This window comes from Ammospiza caudacuta, chromosome 4, assembly GCF_027887145.1.
Source record: "Ammospiza caudacuta isolate bAmmCau1 chromosome 4, bAmmCau1.pri, whole genome shotgun sequence".
NCBI lineage: Eukaryota > Metazoa > Chordata > Aves > Passeriformes > Passerellidae > Ammospiza > Ammospiza caudacuta.
Window position 1 is genome coordinate 2,991,180 of NC_080596.1, and position 19,253 is coordinate 3,010,432.

The following is a 19,253-nucleotide window of genomic DNA, read 5'->3' on the forward strand; positions in this document are numbered from 1 at the left end:
AAACTAGTGATACTAGAATTAAAGAGAATTCATAATGTGTTTTGTCTAAAGGGATTACAGTATGAAGACCTTTCTGAAAACAACTGTCATGCAGAAGAGTCTGAAAGAAGTTTATATTCTTTCTTCCCTGAAAATTCCCCACTGAATTGAAAGAGGAGTATACATGCATTTTAGTCCCTGAGTATTAAAGCTACTTAGCATAAATTCAGAAGTAAGTCAAGTTAGTTAAATTCACTAAAGAACAGTGACAGTGGGGAATATGGATAATTTTGGGTTATTTTTGTGGTCCAAAACTAAAACAGCAACAACAAAAAATTCAATTGCTACATATTCCTGAGGAAAAGCCAGAGAAGAGGCTGATGCAGTGTAAATCTTCCCTTGAAAACAGCCTTTTGTTTTGTAAAAGATAGGTACCTGTCTATGGATCAATACAGTAGTGTTGGTTACCTTTTATGATACCAGAGGAACTGGAAACTACTTCAGTGTGTGCTTCTTTCCTGCATTAAAGAAATGCAGGAGATCAGGAGCAGCAAGAATAAATAAAGACAAAGGCTGATAATGTAAATTTACTGAATATCTAAACCATTTAGAAGCTTTTTCCTGCTTTCCATAAAATGCAAGAACTTGCACAGATGTCTGTCCTCATGACTACAGTCATGCAGAAAGCAGTCGGGAGCCCTTGACTATTTTTACAGTGTTGCTGTCATTTTTTGTTTTTTTCTGATCTTACAGTTCTACACATGTATTTATAGATAGGCAAAGATTGTGATGTACATTTGGAGATTTTCAGGCAGAGTGATTAATCCTTATGCTCTTCTGAGAAGGAGTGGAATTACAAATCTCAGTTTCATTGAAAAGTAAGGAATACCAAGCTCAGTGCAACAAAATATATAGTCCTTGAAAGAAGTATTTTGGATCAAGGCACAGATCTGCTTAGTTTAGAAGGAAATGAGTTAGTGTCATTAGTTTGCTTGTATGAAAATTGGATTATTGCACAAGACTGAGGAAGTTGGATCATAATGACAGTAGGAAAATTTTTTCCTATTTTTGGCACATGAACAAGAACTGGATTTCTCTTATTCTTACTTAAAAATTCCAATACCTGGGTAGAATAATAAAAGTTTATCAGGATGTAGATTAGCTTTATGCTTCATAGGAAATTTAAAACTGTTTTATTTACAGATTCTTTGTGAAAGCAGTGAACATATTTCTAATTACTAAAAGCTTTTGAAAATTGGATTTAAATAAAGTGGTGGCAGCACAAATTTATTTGAAATACTGTAATTCTTTTTACTGTTTTTTTCAGCTAATTTAAGTATATTGGTCACAAATCATTCACAATTTCATTTCAGCGAGTGCAGTGGACAATAAAGTAGTTTGTCAGCAAGTTTCTGTGTGAAGAGAGATTGGTGTTTAACATAAAGAAGAATCCAGTGAATTGGAAGAATCTCTAACTTAACCAGGTACCACTGGGTGAGTAGTTAAAACCAAGTTTTAAAAAACTCAGCCACCTCCTGAAGGCAAATACAATGCTGGATGTGCTGAATTAAACCTCATGTCACAATTGGATTTTTGTTAACACACTGTCTGTGTACTTACTGTGCAGGAAAGGTACAGTTTTCTAATTTGCTAATTCTTCCAGTCAAAAGGCAGTGGAAATTACTCTGAAGTTAAGGAACCAGAGCAAGAATGGGAAACAGAGTTGCCTAGCCTAAAAGATGAGACCTCCACTTGAATTTTTTGTTGTATTTCAGATGCTATTGAATCAAATCCTGAAAAAGAGATTTCTGCACAGTATGTGTCTCCTTGAAGGTGAGTTTTACAAGTGAAATATATGTGCCGATTTTTAAAAAGAATTTCCATGCCATAGTGTTAGTAATAGTGCAAGACATTTTACATTTTTTCACCAGCTTTCCACACAACTCCATAGAAAAATTTGATCCAAACTTCAGACAGGGACATGCACAAAGCTGGTGCTCACACCTGTAACCATTTTTACCAAGGTGGTTGAAATTTATCAGTTAAGATGAGCAGAGAGGTCAGCTGTTCACCTTCTCTGCCCATAACATTTGCAGCTATTTTTTAAACTCCTAGAGCTTCTAGCAGTCTGCTGAATTTTTAAAAAGGAAAAAAAATTAATACACGTCCTTCCAACTCAGATAATTATTCTGCTCATCAGACAAGTGTAGTTTATAAAGAGCTGGCTGTACCCAGTGCAAGGCGCTGAGGGGTCTGCTCTAGAGGTCACGTCATTGCTGTCAAGTGCACATTTTTGGGAAGACTCTCCAATTCCTTTCCCTTTCCATAGTTTATTTAGTTCACAGACTTAATGTACTGACATGTTTCTGTGAGATTGTTGGGCTTTGGTCCCTGTGAAGAAAAGGAGATTGGATCTCTTCTGCTGGAAATGTGATGGTTCTGATTGATTCCGTATGCCTTAGGCGACTGGAGGGCCACAAGAAGATTTCTCAAGTCTGGGGTTTGAGAAGAGAGTATTGGCTATTAAAATATGTTGATTTTGTTTGAAAACTAGCAAAGATTACTGAGCTTTTCACTTGTTTTAAAAAACACCTGGCAATAGCAACGTATAGGAAGAATCCAGTTTTGCAGTCACAGTGCCATGATTCTTTTTCCTTATTTCTTAACAATAATGCAGTTCTTTGAAAGTACACTCTGAGTCACATTTGATTGGTTGTGAGCATTATGCAAAACATCTTTCAGAACTTGTTCAGTTTTATTATACTTCTGTAGCAAATTTTATTAATGTGCATTAACTCCATTGTGCTGCATTAATGTTAAGGAACTGAAACATGCTTTAATCCAAAATCTGTTTGGTCAAGTTTCTATTTGTTTTTTCAGTGTAAGCATTCATTACTGAAGTAAACAAAACTTAAGAGATGGTTTTACAGATGGCATCAGTAAAATCCAAGCCAATTCACCCAAAGTAAAAAAATACTGTAAAAACCATGCTCAGTTCACAGGAGACATACATTTTTGTGTTGAGTATGAAATAGTTAAAAGTGGCTTAAGAATTCTTCCTGTTGTAAAATCTTGCCAGCTACCTGAACAAAACAAATGTCTCTGTAGGAAGTTTATGTATTTATTTTGCGTTGATAAGTCTTCACGTTTGCTTAGTATGATGAAGATTTGTGCAAAGCAGGGATTTGTCTCTGTGCTGTGTCATCATTGTGATTAATGGATGTCACCAGTTTATAGGTCAGTGTAACTCAGAGTATGCACTATGTGAAATGACACTGCAACAGCACAAGATGATGGTACCAGTCTGTATTTCTTCATGTGCAAGTGAACTTGTTCCCCTCAATTACCCCACATGTTTGGAAACATAGAGTAGTTTTCAGTGAAAGACAGAAATTAAATGTTGGGCTACTCCCTTCAGCAGTAAGAACTCTAGGATCTGTCCCTAGAAATCCTGCCAGAATATAGGAAGGAGTCTCTTTTGAAGGCAAGCAGCTTCAAATGCATGATTTAGGTAATACTAATTACTCTTAATAGTTTTGAAAAGAAAATCTACCCATAGTTTAAATTTATGCCTTGAAAATGTACCTGAATATAATGTACCTGAATATAATCTTTGCTCATAAGAAGACAATTCCTAGTTAAAAAAAAAACAACAAAACAAACCAAGAAACAACCCAAGACAGTAATTCTGAAAGAAAGGCAGGTTCAAAGGAAAGGAATGCAGGAGAAACATTAGGATGTGACAGCATTTATGTCTCTGAGTAGCTGACTGATCCTGTCACCGAATTAAAAAGTATGAGGATTTGAAGTTCATTGCTCATGTTACTCTTTCCCCTCGTATTTTCACCACATGTATTTTTATTAGGCTATGTAGCCTTCTAGCATGTCTTCACATCAGAAATTACACATAAATGCTGACATGAATTCAGTTCCCACAGTGGCATCTATAGGAATTGCACCATTAAGCAGCCCAGAAGCTGAGGACATTACTGCCACGTTGTCATTCCTCAGGAGTTTTATAGCAGGTGTTTGTCCAGATGTACCTTAATATATCCATTACAAATGCTTGTTTGTCTCAGTACAAGGAAGTGCCCAGAGTTTTTGCTTATATAAATGGTAATTTGCTCAGATTCTGACATAAAAGTGAAATACCATTGACCATAGTATCTCTTGTACGTTAAGATAGCTTGATTTTCATGTAGTGGAAATGGTGTTACTATTTTATCTCTCTGCATAGTTACTTTAATTTGAATCAGCAATAATAGCAGAAAAAGTATTGTCTTCTAAGTAGACTTCCTATATCAGTTTTGTAAAGATAAAAAGCCATCAGTATTAACTCAAGGGATGTCTTAATGTGCCAAAGAGGTAATGAGTAGATCTCCAATACAATTCACTCCTATGATTCATAGATCTGACTTTCTCCATAAGCACTAGCTGCCTGGTTAGCTGTTGTCTGGCCATACATAGATTTCAATTCTAATGAGAAAGTGAGTGATAGAAGCTCTCTTTTCCCTCCCTTTCAAATCTATAATGCATCTTTTACTGTTAATTAGAGGTCAGTTTGTATTAAATTGTCTCCCACTGTAGTGCTTCTTGAATACCATTACATAACAATGGGGGGAAAAAAAGGGGACTAATAATCTTCAACAGCAGGAATGAAATTGCGCAAAATTTCTATTATTTATTGCTGTACAGAAATAAATTTTGTTTCTGTGAGCAGACAGGAATCGTGCTGTGCAGCCCCTGTGTCCTTTGAGTGAATGGTGCTGTCATGGGCAGGGCGGGGGTTTGGGAACCTCTGCTGCCTGGCACAGCTGATCTCTGTGCTGCCCTCCCCGATGGCTCAGCTGTGCTGACCTGGCCACAGAGGATCCACAGGGGCTGTACACAGGCTGTGTTTGCTGAAGGGGACCTGCATGTGCCTGCTGAAGGGCTTTGTGGGACTGCTGCTGCTGCTCCTGCTTGCCTGAGTGTGGTGGAAGAAAGGCAGAGATTTTTCTCTTTTGGCATAGTGAGGTTATACGGACTGGATAGTCCCACAACAGTGGCCCCTCTGGTGCCTGTACTTCATCTTGACAAAAGATATGCGCTCTGTCAGGTGAGTCAGCTTCTCAATTTCTCCTGGTTGTACCAGCCCAAAATAGCCAGCTGCTTTTCCCTTTTATTTTATCTGTCTCAAAAAGAAATAAATACTGTGCTTGTGAGATTTGTTTCTCGTTTTTCTGAAGTGTTCTTTGTCCAGCTCTTGGTAAAAAAAAGAAGCTTTGTCCAGCTCTTGGTAAACAGGAGAAGAAAACAAGGCAGAAGTGTAAAAAATTAGTAAACTGCTAACACAGAATTGTGGAAAAGAGTAAGATATTGAGGGTGAGAAAGCCTCACACAACTCTTACTCCTCCTAACTTAAACTGACTAACTTACTTTAGCTTTGTGACCTTTGTCTGCATCAATCTGTAGTCAACATTTAATTTAAGCACTTCCAGGATTTCACCAGCTCATGGAGCAAACATCTGTAAATTGCCAAAGCTATATTGTACTCATGGGAAGAATTCCAGTCACTCTCCCTTAAGACAGTGATTGCAATGGATAACTCTCAACATGTAAATTTTTTTTGAGTGTTTAATTTGTGCATTAATATGCTGCAGTATAATTTCTTCCATTCCGTTGAGTTCTGTAGGACCAATCTCGCATGCCACAAAATATAATCATCAACTCAGTATAAGAGTACCAGAGCATCTAAGATGTGATGCATTGAACCAAAGGAACTGATGTCCACTAAGCTTTGCCTTTACCCCATGCAAGACCATCACACAGCTGTGATTTACTAGAGGTGCGTTGCAGTGCTGTCTAGTAGACACTACATGGCAAAAAGTGAAGAGAAATGTACAAATGTAAGTGGAAACAAATATAAAGGATTATTAGTTATGACAATAGTTTCTCTTTGTCCCCTACAACAACATCATCTTCAGGGTATGGTCTGTTTGTAGTGCTAATCTGGCCCTTCCTCTTAATCTTACTGGACCAGATACAGGTTTTAGACAAGGTACTGTCATTTCTCAACTAAAATAGATTCAGAAGGTCAACACATGGACTACACAAACAAGTAAACAAAAAGAGCAGCAGCCATTAATGACACCTATAAGACTGCCCTTTCTTTCAGAAAATTAATCTCTATAAATATGCTTCTAGGCATTTCTCAGGTTTATTGGTTCACTGGAAGTGACTTCTAATTCTTCTAATTCAAACTATGAAAACACATGGTAGATGCTGACTTTCCTTATTGAAGCTGTTGAAAAGAACCAAATCAGAACTTTTTTAATACATTCCTCCTGATCTACAAGTTGGCCTTCAAGTGGCGTCTTCTTAGCAGGATCACAAAGCATTCAACACATGCTCTGAAGAATTGGCCTTGTCTACAAAAAGAGCAGGTATGACTTTCAATTCTATATCTTCTTACTTAGCTAAACTAATATCTTTTTCCCATTTTTAAATGTGAAACTTTAAATCAAATGTGAAGTGGTGAGACTTCTTTTTCTTTGTAAAGAGCCTGATCATTGTTCTTCTACTCTCTTAAGCTACTATCTACTGAAAATTATCACAGCTAATAGCTGTCTGTTGCAAAAATCAATTCTCCATGCATCTATATCTGTTCTACACCTTAATTTTATCCTTTTTGTCATTAAATTCTACTCTTCTAGGAATTATGGCAGCAGTCAGGAGGCTCCAAGGTTGTTCTTGGTCTCAGAGTTTCATATGCTCAATCAATCTCTTTAAGCAGATGACTCTTCACATGATTTGTGTAGCAGCAGATGGCCTACTTCATATTCCTTGAGAATTTGCAATTGACCCAGAAAAATTTACACTAGTCTTTTCCCTCTTATCTTTGCTGTCACACTTGTTTCTTTTGAATGTTCCTTGAAAGGAGGCTTACCTAGTGGAAATTTGTCAAATTTGTTATAAAAGTCCAAATAATCAAGTTGTATGTCTTGCCATTGTTGACTTTCATTGTAAATTCATCAAAGGGAAATGTCCTGGTAGGCAAGAGCTCCTGAGGGGCTTATTACCCTTTACTTGTCAAACAGGACTGGGAAACCCAGATCTGGATCCTCAGGGAAAAACCTACTACGAGACCTATTGGCTGGAGTTGGTATTCTGTGTAAAAGAGCCACACAGAATCCCAGAATGGGCCAGGTTGGAAGGGACCACAGGGCATCACCTGGTCCAGCCTCCCTGCTCAAACAAGGTCATCCCAGAGCACATGGCACAGGCTGTGTCCAGATGGTTCTCCAGTGAGGGAGACTTCATCCTCTCTCTGGACAACCTGCTCCAGTGCTCACTCACCTGCATAGTAAAAAATTTCTTGCCCCTGTTCAGATGGAACTTCCTGTGCATCAGTTTCTGCCCACTGCCTCTTGTCCCATTGTTTGATTTATCCTACTTAAGGATCTCATCCAGCAGTATTTTAAAAAAATGGATGAAAAAATAGTGAGCTTTCTTTCACCAGCGTTTTTGACATTAATAGCATTTGACTGACATAAAGGAGTCACTGATAATTTACTCTAACATGGTTGTGAAGAAAAAGACCTTTATAGTAATTCAAATGTAATTTTATTTTTTCATAAGAAATTATTTAATACTGCAGTCCTGTTAGAACCTAGATTTTTATGTCAATCCTGGTTAAATGATAATTTGAAAGTATTTGAAGTTTATTTATTTAATTATTTTTTTATTACTTGGTAAGAAGTAATTCATGCTTTTTTAACTAGGACAGTTTAAAGACATTTTTTCATCTTTTCTTTCTCCCTTTTTTTTTTTTTTTCTTTTTTTTTCGTAGTGGGTGAAATGTATACATACAAAACCTGTATCTTATAGCTACTTTAATTTAATTTAAAACTGCACTTGCCACCACCTGCCAAATCCCATAATGGAAGTAGTATAATGTCATAGTGACTATGCTAGCAGTGTTGTAACTAACATGAATTTATTGCTAATGTTGCTAACACTAGAAAACGATGCAAATCTCACCTGGAAATCTCATACGTTTTCCAGACCTTTTACAATAAGTAAAGTTTTTATTATATAGCATATGTTCCAGATTTTGGTAAAATGTAGTTACACAATTTCCCATTTTGCTTTTAAAATGTGCAAAGTACTGCACAAGTATATGCATATTAAATATTATATGTGTGCTATGCAATAACTTGGATAAACCTATAAATGTTCTATTTGTATTTAAGTTCTTCTGATCATATAAAACACTAATCTTGTTAAAAGCTTGACCATCAGCAATCCTGACCCTAAAAACAATTTAAAAACGCAACAAAACTTTTTGGCAAAATTTTTAGATTTTTTTCTTCATTAGAAATTAAAGAAAAACAAAACACTATTTATATTCCTTTTTGCATCATTTTAAAGACAGCTTCATAATTTTTCTGGTGAACATAATTTTTCTGTAATGAAGGGAGAGGAGTGTTAGAATCTCCATCCTTGGAAACATTCAAAAGCCTGGGCAACCTGTTCAAGGTGATCCTGCTTGAACAGAAGGTTGTACAAGGTGATGTCCAGAGATGCCTTCCAACCTCAGCCATTCTGTAATTCTGTGAAACTCAAGTAAGAAAAGCATACTCTATTCACCGTTATTCATTGATCTTAGATAGGATTTACAGAATCACACAATCACTGGGGTAGAAGAGACCTTCAAGGTCATCGACTCCGACTCATGCCCAAACACCTCAGCTAAACCATGGCACCGAGTGCCACATACAATTTTTTTTAAACACATCCAGGGATGGTGACTCCACCACCATCCCAAGTAAGTCACTCCAGTACTTGATCACTCTTTCCATTAAAAACTTTTTTCCTAATATCCAACCTGTATTTCCATTGGCGCAGCTTGAGACTGTGACCTCTCGTTCTATCTGCAGAAAGTTGCTGCCTGCAGAAAGAGACCGACCCCCACCTGACTGCAACCACCTTCCAGGGAGCTGTAGAGAGTGGTAGGACATGTCAACCCTTCTTCCTCACCTGTTTCCTGTTAAAAGAGTGCTGGAAAACAGCTTGCATTATTTAGGGTCCTCATTATTTAAGCAGCACTAACTGAAATGGAGCCAAGATCTTTCTGTGGCATCCATGTGTTGATGTGATGCAGATGAGAGTAACCAACGGTTTCATACATAAAGCAGACACATGTTCCTATTTGATGAGAGTTTCTGCTGGTCCTTGGTGAATTTCAGAGAATATTTTTTTTATTACTTTTCTGGGGAGAAGGGAGTTTTTGGGGGACAGGATACAGGGAGAAGATGAGATTTATAGAAAGAAGTTTGAATTGAAAGGCCAGAAGTTGATATGAATATACTTACAAGACTTCCCTCTCCCAAAAATAGAATTGTTCTGTATAACACGTTCCATTTATTATTTTAACTCAATAATACAACCAAACTCTTGTCCTTGTCAAGGAGTACTACAGGCTGTGGATGTCTGCTGTTCAACAAAACTTTATTCTAATTCATGATTTTTACTCAATTGATACTTTTGGTTGATCTAGCTTTTTCTTCTTTTAGTTGAAAAAACTAGTGATGTTTTACCATTTCCATATTTGTGAAAGTTACTGCAAAGTTTTCTTTATCATTGTTTTGTGTCTGTTTTGCATCCTCCCTGCTAACGGTTTTAGTAATCAGTTTCTTTCTCCTCCTGCTTGATTTATTTCACTACCAATCTGACCTTAAAATAAATCTGGGATTAAAAGCTTCATTTAGTTTCACCATTCAGGAATAGATATCCATAGTTTCATTGGACTACTTGCAAAAGTAGTATGGATTTCACCCAGAAATATTGAAGAAAATGTCACTAGGAAGCCCAGTCACAGGAGAAAGGAATCCTCTCCCCATTTCTTACACACAAGGATTCTCAATAGCAGGTTTTTTCCCAGTACAAATGAAATCACTAGAGAAATCTTTGGATGATTTTTTTTCTGCTGTCTGTCTTCATTAGGTTGCTTAAATATTTGTTGTAGGTTAGCTTTCTGGAAAGAAAGGTTATTGTGACTAAGCAGTAAAGAGAATCAGGATTTGAGTAACTCCACAGTTATGACAGAAAAGGACATATTTTCCAGTGACAGCAGGGACTGGGGCTGGCAGCATGCTGCGCGAGATCTCTGATTAAGTGAGTAGTTACAATGTGATGTGGCAGCTTAAGCATCAGAGAAACCCTTTTTGTATTATTTCCATGGAAAGGGATGATTGATGGGATACCAGATTTTTTTTGGCCTATTCTCTGCAAGTTTTTGTGATTCAGAAGCAAAACAGAAGTCTTTACCCAATTTGAAAATAATTCCTCGTTGTCTGGTAAATAGTATTTTTGTCTGAGACAGAATAGAAAAATGTCTTGAGTAAAAGTGAGTCTTGCCTTATTGTCTAAATTCTGTAGGATGCATTTCATAAATTCCTTGTAATCTAAGTGATGTGGGTTGTGTTTCCTCTAAGGTCATGTTCCGTCACCTTAGATTTTTGTTATTGCTAATCTTGAACCTCAGTCTTCCCTATGGTATTTTGATGAGTTAACATTGGACAGTCAAGAAAACAAATTTCTAAATCCTCTTACCATCCTAAAACAAAAAATCCTTAATGGGTCTTGGAAACTTTCACTTGCTTTGCAGTCAAAAGAAAAAATTAATGACAACATGCAGAAAAACATTTTATCACTGAAGTCTTCACAGCCTTGCAAAGCTGAATTGCCTGTCAAATGAAAGAAAAAGAAGTCTAGCTAATCCCCTAAACACATAATAATTAGCAAGTTGTCACATTTTTAGACCTGAATAGCTGTAAAAAAAATTAAATGGCCTAAAAAGAGCTTAAAATAAAATCACTCTTCCTCTATTGATTTGGAAATGCCCCATAATGAAGTTACTGGCAAATGACTCTATGTGGTGTCTAGAATATATTTACAGAGAAACAATGAGTATCTATTATAGGCAGATTTATATTCATTCTTGCTGTGACAAGATGGCTGTGCTGTAAAATCAAATTAAAAATGGACATTAACATGTGGGATCCACATTTGTTGTCACATGCCACCTCTGGAGTCCATGGGCAGTGTGTCCTTTCAGCTGTAGATCAGCACTGCAGCCCTGCTCAGCTGTCAACACCCAACAGAGTTCAGTGGCTTTTTCATCCCCCAGGCTGTTCTGCTGCAGGGAGATGAAGTTGCATTGAATGGGAACTTTCATCCTACTCCTCTTTGGAGCCAATAGCGGGTTTAGAGAATCTTTTTTGTTCCAGATATCCAACTTCTGCTAGTGAAAATATTCTATGGATGCCAAGGGAGCAAAAGCTCTGCACTTTAAGGACTGCATCATGATGTGCAAGGACAGAAATTCAGGACAAGGGTGTAATGGCAGGTTTGTTTGTCTAGTGAAAAGTTTCAGATAGATTGGTCTAATTATAGTTAAATACCAAATGTGAGTGGGAAGTCATTTGAATTCCCTAAGCCAGATGGTACAATTCATTTAAAGCACTTTGATATGAAAATTTTGTAAGGGCCTAATGCTTAATTTTAACACATTTAATTCTTTAGAAAGGTGGGAGAGCAATGCAGTGGCATGTAGGATTTTACAGGCTGGGTGTGTGAAATGAGAACTTGATCACAAAGAAGTGCCAGCATCTTGCTGTTATGTAATAAGTCAGGCGTGCTTTCCTGCTTGTGCACTTCTAGCTCTAGATGAAAACCATTAGGAAATCAAAATCTTCTTAGCCACTCTCTTTCCCAAATGTGCACATTTCTTTCTCATCTACCAGTCCTTCAGTTGCTGGGGAGCTGGACAATTTTCCCTTAGGAGGTTGACTGACCTTTCTTCCAATTGTTTTGTAGTGAATGAAGTTTGAAGCCCAGAGAGAGTAAGGGATTAAATCTATTGTCTGAGGCTTGTTTTCCCCAAATGTGTGTTATGTGCAAATGTGTTTATCTGGAAAAAAACACCTCTGGGGAGAGGATTTTGTATTCTCTATAGTTGTGAGGATTTTGAAAGGTTTACTAAGGCCATCAGCAAAGAGATTTCTGTGATTATCTGGTTTAACATTTATTAACATGAAACATGTAGCAGTGTTGTGGTTTAGGAATGGGATTCTCCAATTTAGTACTCCCACAGAATAAATACATGTCCCACTCGCCCTTGCCCCTCCAACTGGAAGAACAAATGGCAAAGAGCATGGGTTGAGATAAGTACAATTTACTGGAAATAGCAATGAGATAAGAAAACAAACAGTAGCAGCAAAAGTATTAGTAACAAAAGTGTACAAAAGACATAAGTGATTCAGATGCAAGAATGTTCACTGCAGAGCCCATGACAATAAACAGTACCAGGCATCTTCCTGTGCCACGTTTTTTTAACCAGAAGGAACCTGTTCTCCTTGGAAGAGAGTTGATTTCCCTGTCCCTGGCATTGACATGAGGTAGCATCCCTGTCCCAGCCCTGTTCCCTCCTAGCTACTGCAAAAGATTAAACCTGTTCTGGCTGGGAGCAGGGCAAGTAGGTACTAAACCTACAATTAAAAAAAAAAAAATTTATTACGCTGACCTACACTGTTTCCAGTCAGATGAAGACAATTTCTTATCTAAAAGAGATTGTTTATTCAGATACACATGCACTGAAGCAAAAAATCCTGGATGTTGTATGCATTCTTGTTCAGTTATTCTGACTCAAAATTTGATAGTGAATATTTACATGAACCTTAATCCTTGGCTTCTTAGGTAGTTTTCAAAGTGGAGTCACTCTTCAGCTTTGAATTTTGTGCTATTTTGGCACCTCTAAAAACATGGTGGGACAATTTTACTGGATTTTTTTTTTTAAATCATTACCTGACCTTGACGTTTTTGGGCTTACCATGTTATAATTTCTCAATTTCTCAATTGGTCTCAATACAAAGCTTTATAACTTTTTTCTTCTAGTGGAAATACTCCACACTCAGATTTACTGTGGAATTCAAGAAGATTGCTGCTTTTTGCTTAACTTTCTCCTGTGACAGATTTGCAAGGTAACTGCATTCTTAACATTCTGCTGTCTCAGCCTGACAGGCTTAGCACCTTTTTCCCTTCCTCTGAACTTCCTTAACTGCCAGTCTAGCATATTTCAGGCTTAGATACTTATACTCATTTTAAAGGCAAACTTATGATGATGTACTGGGAGAAATAGTTCTCAGAAGAACTGTCAGAGCTAGTGGTCATAAGAATGTATAGATCCCTTTTAGTAGCAGGAAAGGCATCTATCTGAATGGGTCTGATGGGAATAAAAATGAATTTTGTGATGTGAGTTCTGTCCTAGTATTCAATAGCTGTTTCCCCTGAATCCATATTTTAAATCATTGATTTTTCACTTCCAAGTATCACTTACTGATAAGTATCAGGACTCATAGTCCTGATCCTCAAGGGTTCTGCCTTGCCTCTATTCTGTAAAATTCTGTAAAACTGTGTTGTAGGGAAATGAAACACCAAAGTTACTGCCAGACTGGCATTAACACTATGACCTGTCATTAATGCCAGCTGAGGGGTGAATAATGACAACAGAACCTCTAGAAACACTTTTTCACCAGCTTATTGACTTAAGTACAGAAAAACTTGGACAGTATCTGCCTGTTTTGTTGCTATCATAGTACCTTTCTATTTATTTTCTCATCTAGACATATTAAAGGGAAGGAGAATAAACATGGACATTATTAAATCTATCCATAACATAAAAGATGTGTGAATCCTTCAAGCCCAATTTGTATCTTCATCCATGGCTGGTGGTTGTGTAACAAGGTGCTCTTCTCAACGAGCTCTTGCTAAGCAGCCTTGATGAGCCTCCTTGCCATGCCATGCCATCAAGGATGGGGACAAACATGCTCCTTCTCCCACACTTACGGCAAAATCAGATAATAGTGACACTTGGCACTCTTGTGCCAAGTCAGAACAGTCCTACCTGTGCTGAGCCTGCACACAGCAGAGTTTCATCTGCTGTTTCTAGCTTGGTAGATTTTTAATATGGTAAAGGCTTCTGGCTTTAAATGGGAACTCAAAAAATAGGTTCATATGGAATCCCAGGTACCTCTTCAATTTTTTGTTTGTTTGTTTTTGAGACAAATATAGAACATCAGTGATTTTTTCATATGCAGTTTTGAGCGTAGCCAAGAAATATTGGGCTGAATGACTGTTTCTCTGAATTTGGTAACTATGGCAGCTGGGCATTTCCTGTTGTTAAAATACATATTTTTATGTGCATTCACAAAAAAGAAGTTCTGCTTGTGTGCCTCTGGACAGTTGTTGCCTTATTGGGCACATGTCAGGAGCTGAGGACAAACAGGATGTCCTCATGCAGTACTTCAGGTCTGAACACATATCTACTTCATCTATTGTTTACATTATTCTGTTGTCTGACAGAATGCCTTCAAGAAGCTTCTGAAATGTCTGTGTGCACAGGAAGTTTTTATTTTTTTCTGTAAACATAGGTGAAATATTTATAATAGTTGCTGGACTGTGGTATTCATTCCTCATCTGTCTTCCTGAAATGAGATCTCAGCTGAAGGAAAAACACAAAAGAAGGGCTTATATGTGAGAGTGTCTGAACAAGGAACATGTTTTTCCTTTAGTTACTTTTTTTTAGTATTTGGTAGCAAAAACACATAAGCTGTAAAGAATTGACAGCTGCGACAGCAGAATAGGGTGTTTGCTGAAGTTATTGATGCTGAAGATACATTCTTCTTGTGAAGTTCAATAACACTTCTTAAATAGGATCAGTTTGAAAAATCCTTCACTGCAGAAAATGATTTATCTATGTGAAGGCTGAATTGAAACAGGTTAGAGTTTACATTTAACCCAGAATGAAAAAAAAACATATATTTGGGCTCATGCAAGTAGATATGTGCTCAAAAGAGAGGTAATAGGAATTTCTGGAAAGCGCTCCTTTTTTTTGGCATATCAAAGTCTTCATTTGTGGTCAGCAGCTGACATCTGTTTCTCTTTCCTGGTATATCATAAGTAGCTTTTCCTGCTTTCATCTAAAGATTAGAAGATAATGCTGTAGAGTCAAAGCTTATTCTAACTTAAACCGCTGAAGTTAATGAGCAAAACTCTCCTCTGTCACGTTAGCACACCTGCTGCCCTGAACTGTGTTTCAGTGATGGAACTTACAAAACCACAGAATGTATTACTGTTTTGCTAGGGTTTTTTTTTCTCTCAGCAGCACAGATGCATCTTTAGAAAAATCACTGAAAGTGACCCATGAGGTTATTCAGGGTGTAAATTCAGCCAATAGTTTTTTTCACTGAAGTTGCCATAACACTTTTGAACTAACTTTCAGACAATTCAGCTTCTCACCATTCTCTTTTTTAAATAATGTAGCAGGCATGAAAGGAGTCCAAAGCAGTAACATATTGACATGGAAACAGACAGAGACACAGAGAAAGACATTTGTTAAAAGATAGAAAATATCTTTTAGGTTATCCTTGAACCCTGGGAGAATAAGTATACATTTTTTAAAGATTCACAGCTCAAAAAGAATTGCAGTAATATCTACATGAATTAATATTAAATTGTTTGCAGAAGTTTAAGAAAAAGGACTTCTTAATTTATACAACTGATAACATCTTATTGAAAGAAAAAACGTTTTGAACCAACATTTTTTGAAATGGATTTTAGGTGGATAAGTCAAATATTCATTTCTGTGGAGGAAAATCTCAGGAATCATGGTGATTGATAATGGTATGAATCTTTTCATAAAGCATTTGTAAATTTTGATGAAAGTAGAAATTAGTTGGTAGGGAAAATTTAAGTATATTTGGTAGAGAAACAGCTGAGCATCTCTTATTTTACCTTTCATTAATTCTTTGCTAGTGGGCACCCATATAAACTATTTATGGTTGGGGTTTTTTTCCTCTTATTCGTTGGGATTTTTTCCAAGAGAACTGAAATTCTGCAAATGACACAAGACTGGCAGAGTTGTTGTAGTGTGTTCTGTTAGTTTGATTGCTCCCCTATTTTCTGTATTGTTCCCTCCATCTTCTGTAATGGTTCTGCCCTTACCAGTTTTTCCCGCCATTGTATTGTCTATCATTTGGTTACCTTGGTTACTCCCACCACAGTTTATGTGGATCCTCTCTGTTACATAATTTCCCCTCCCCTGTGTTTCCTTATATGTGAATTTGTTCTCCTCCCTGGGCCCAGTCAATCACTCCCCACTCCTCCTAGTTTGCCAGAATCTTCTGTGCTTAGGGAGACTTGATTGCCTGTGGCTCCAGGGCCCCTCCTTTACATTGTTTCTATTGGGTTTTCTCTCATGCCCGTTATCCTAAGTTCACTCCCTTGCCTTCCCCTATCGGTTCCTTGTGAACCCCTCCCTGAGATCCCTGGTCCCGTTATAACCCTGTTGCACGCCTTGTTGGATCTCACTCACTGGCGGACACGTTAGATTCAACATGTGGGTGTCTGTCACTCCCTGGTTGATAATAAATCTGACAAATCGAAGCCTTCTGACGCCGAGGAGTGCTCACACATTTGCAGTTGGGTGTTGGCCGCCCTCCTGCCAGACGGACACTTTACTTTAAGGCCGCACCACGCTGCACAGGGTCATAAACAGTGAAGAAGACAGGCCACAGTTCCCTTGTTAGTTAGACGCAAACTCCCTGAAGTAATTTTTATATAGGCAAAGATTCAGCTGTCTATCTGGTAGCAAATAAGGCTGTCATGTAGAGTGTTAGCTCTTCTGTGTTATGCAGAAGTTTTTTGGAAAGGAATTGTGAAGACGCTAATTAGTGTATCAGTTGCAGAATAATATTTCGGCCAACCATATGTATAATATTTCATGTTTTTCCTACAAAGCATAAGCCACAAATCCCAGTATTTCTGCTCTTGAAGTTATAGGTTGACAAGTGGCTCTTGGGTTGGCTTTCTTGGAGATGATGATATTGTTGTTCGTGATTAAAAATGAAGAGAAGTAGAAGAAAAAGGAAGGAGAAGAGGCCTCCAAGCAACATCCTGTATGGGGATCCCCACAGGCAGAGTTCAATGACCTCTGCACAGTGCTCATGAGAGAATCACATGCAGGGAACACCAGGTACCACACACACTGTCAGATACATTTGCCTCTGCCTCAGAGATGTTCAGGTGCTCTGACCTGACAGCTCTGAGGGACTATGATGGGACTGTGGTTTTTGGGTAGAAATCATTCCTATGCTTTCTTTGAGATTGTATTGTCACTTCTACTTAAACCAATTCGATAGGGAACACTAACTCTTGCTATTTGGTTTACTAAAGAAAAGTGTGTGAAGCAGAGCAATGCAGAGTTCTCAGGCAGGTACAAAGGAGAGCCCTTTTTTTGCAGAAACCAGGCATTTTAAAGCAGTTACACAGTTTACTTTATCAGTTACACAGTTTTAAATCATAACAAACATTATTCAAACAACCACCACACACCACGATGTGATCAGGCAATGGTGACATGACTTGTCTTTCCACCTCTAATTCAGCTGAGTGACATTCACATAATCCTTTTCTATGTAGCAACAAGTTTGAGCCATGATTTTACAAGGCTTTCCTTTTGTAAGGTTTTACCTATATGCAACAGAAAGGTAGTCTTAGATGAATTCTGGATGCATAAATTAATCCAGTTTATGCTCTGTTGGTATGGATTCATATCAGTAGGCATTTTTTAGATAATAGAAGGCAGGGTTGCAACAGAAAAATGAGGCATCTTTGCTTACCTGCTCTCAGGTAAAAAAGCATTTATATAAAAGAGAGAGGAAAAGAAAGGAGGGATTGAAACAAAATTTGTAGGCTTAGAATCCTTCTTTATTACTCTGTTTGAAATCTGTGTCCAATATGTGGCTTCTCTAAAATATTTTTATTCACCTTCTGGCTTTTAAAATAATATACCAAATACATTTGTTCTGGAAAGGGCTGAGTACTAACAATGTTACCTTTAACTGTGCTAATATGAGTGAAGAAATTAAGTCAATACAACTTAAATCCAGAGAAATAAGGCAAACTAAAACCTGCAGAGCACAGAATAATGAATGTATGGGAAAGGCAGTTGCTCTGGAAAGCTGAAATGGATTCAGAAGACAGCCAGACTATTTTCCTTAGAAGCAGAGCACCGAAACAGTCTGATAACACACAAATGAGTGCATGTCAACATAAACAGGAAAAGGGCAATAATTTTACCCAGATCTTCTCACCCCCCCACCCCTAAAATTATTTGCAATCTGCAATGTAGTACATGCTTTGAGTGAGAAGTGATGAGAGAAGGAAAAGAAGAATTTGTTAACATCTTAAATTTGTGCTGCAGTTTATAATATGCCTGCTGTCATATTTTACATGCTGAATCAATGGTCCCTGCAGGCTCAAGTTGCTGCACTTCCCTAGCAAAGTCAGCCTACCTTCCTTCAACTAGATGAGGCATGTAATTGGTGATGGGTTATATCACCAGCCATGGAACTTCTTGTTTGCAAATAGACCCTGAATTTTATTTATATTGCTGGCTCAATGCAGGTTGGTGTCTGAATGTCAGATCAAGGAGTTTCCTATGTTAATTTCATATTTTTAACCTTTTGTATATAGGTATAAATATAAAGGAGACTTGGGAGGGTTCACAGGTCTTGGAATATTTTGTACTGAAAAGGAGGCAAGAAAAAGCTGTGCTTTCAGTGCCTGAAATCTGAACAATCTAGTTAGGAATTTCCTCATTCAAAGTAGATCCAGCTGTATGATAAATTCAACTCTTTTTGCACGGGCTTCTTCATATCACTATGCAACCCCTTGGGGTTTTTATCTTTCAGGTATTTACAATATATAATCTTGAGAGCATTGCCAAGTGCAAACCTGCTAACCTGGGTGCCAGTTTCTTTCCAGTTTTGTCCTGTTCACCCTTACTTAATGATCACGTAACTTACAATTCTCTTCCACTTACTCAATATTTGTCTTGTATCTGCAGGCCTAGAAATGCAGCACAGTGCTCCTGCTACTCTTAGAGCTGACAAAACTTTGTTTATTTTGGCTAATCTGAGTGGATCTTTTCCATCTTCGGACTACAATTAAAACAACTCTCAGTTATTTTCTCTATCATGGAATAAGTTTTGCTGTGAATGAATCTATCAGGTATTCTTTATGTGAAATCCTTTTATTACTGAATTGTCTTAGTAAAGTCAGTGGGTTTACTACAGAAAGAGAATACTTTAAGGTGTTGAAACAGAAAAGGAAGAAGAAAGCATATTCTCTAGCTACTTTCTGTATGGTAGCTTGGATGAGTTTTCTTT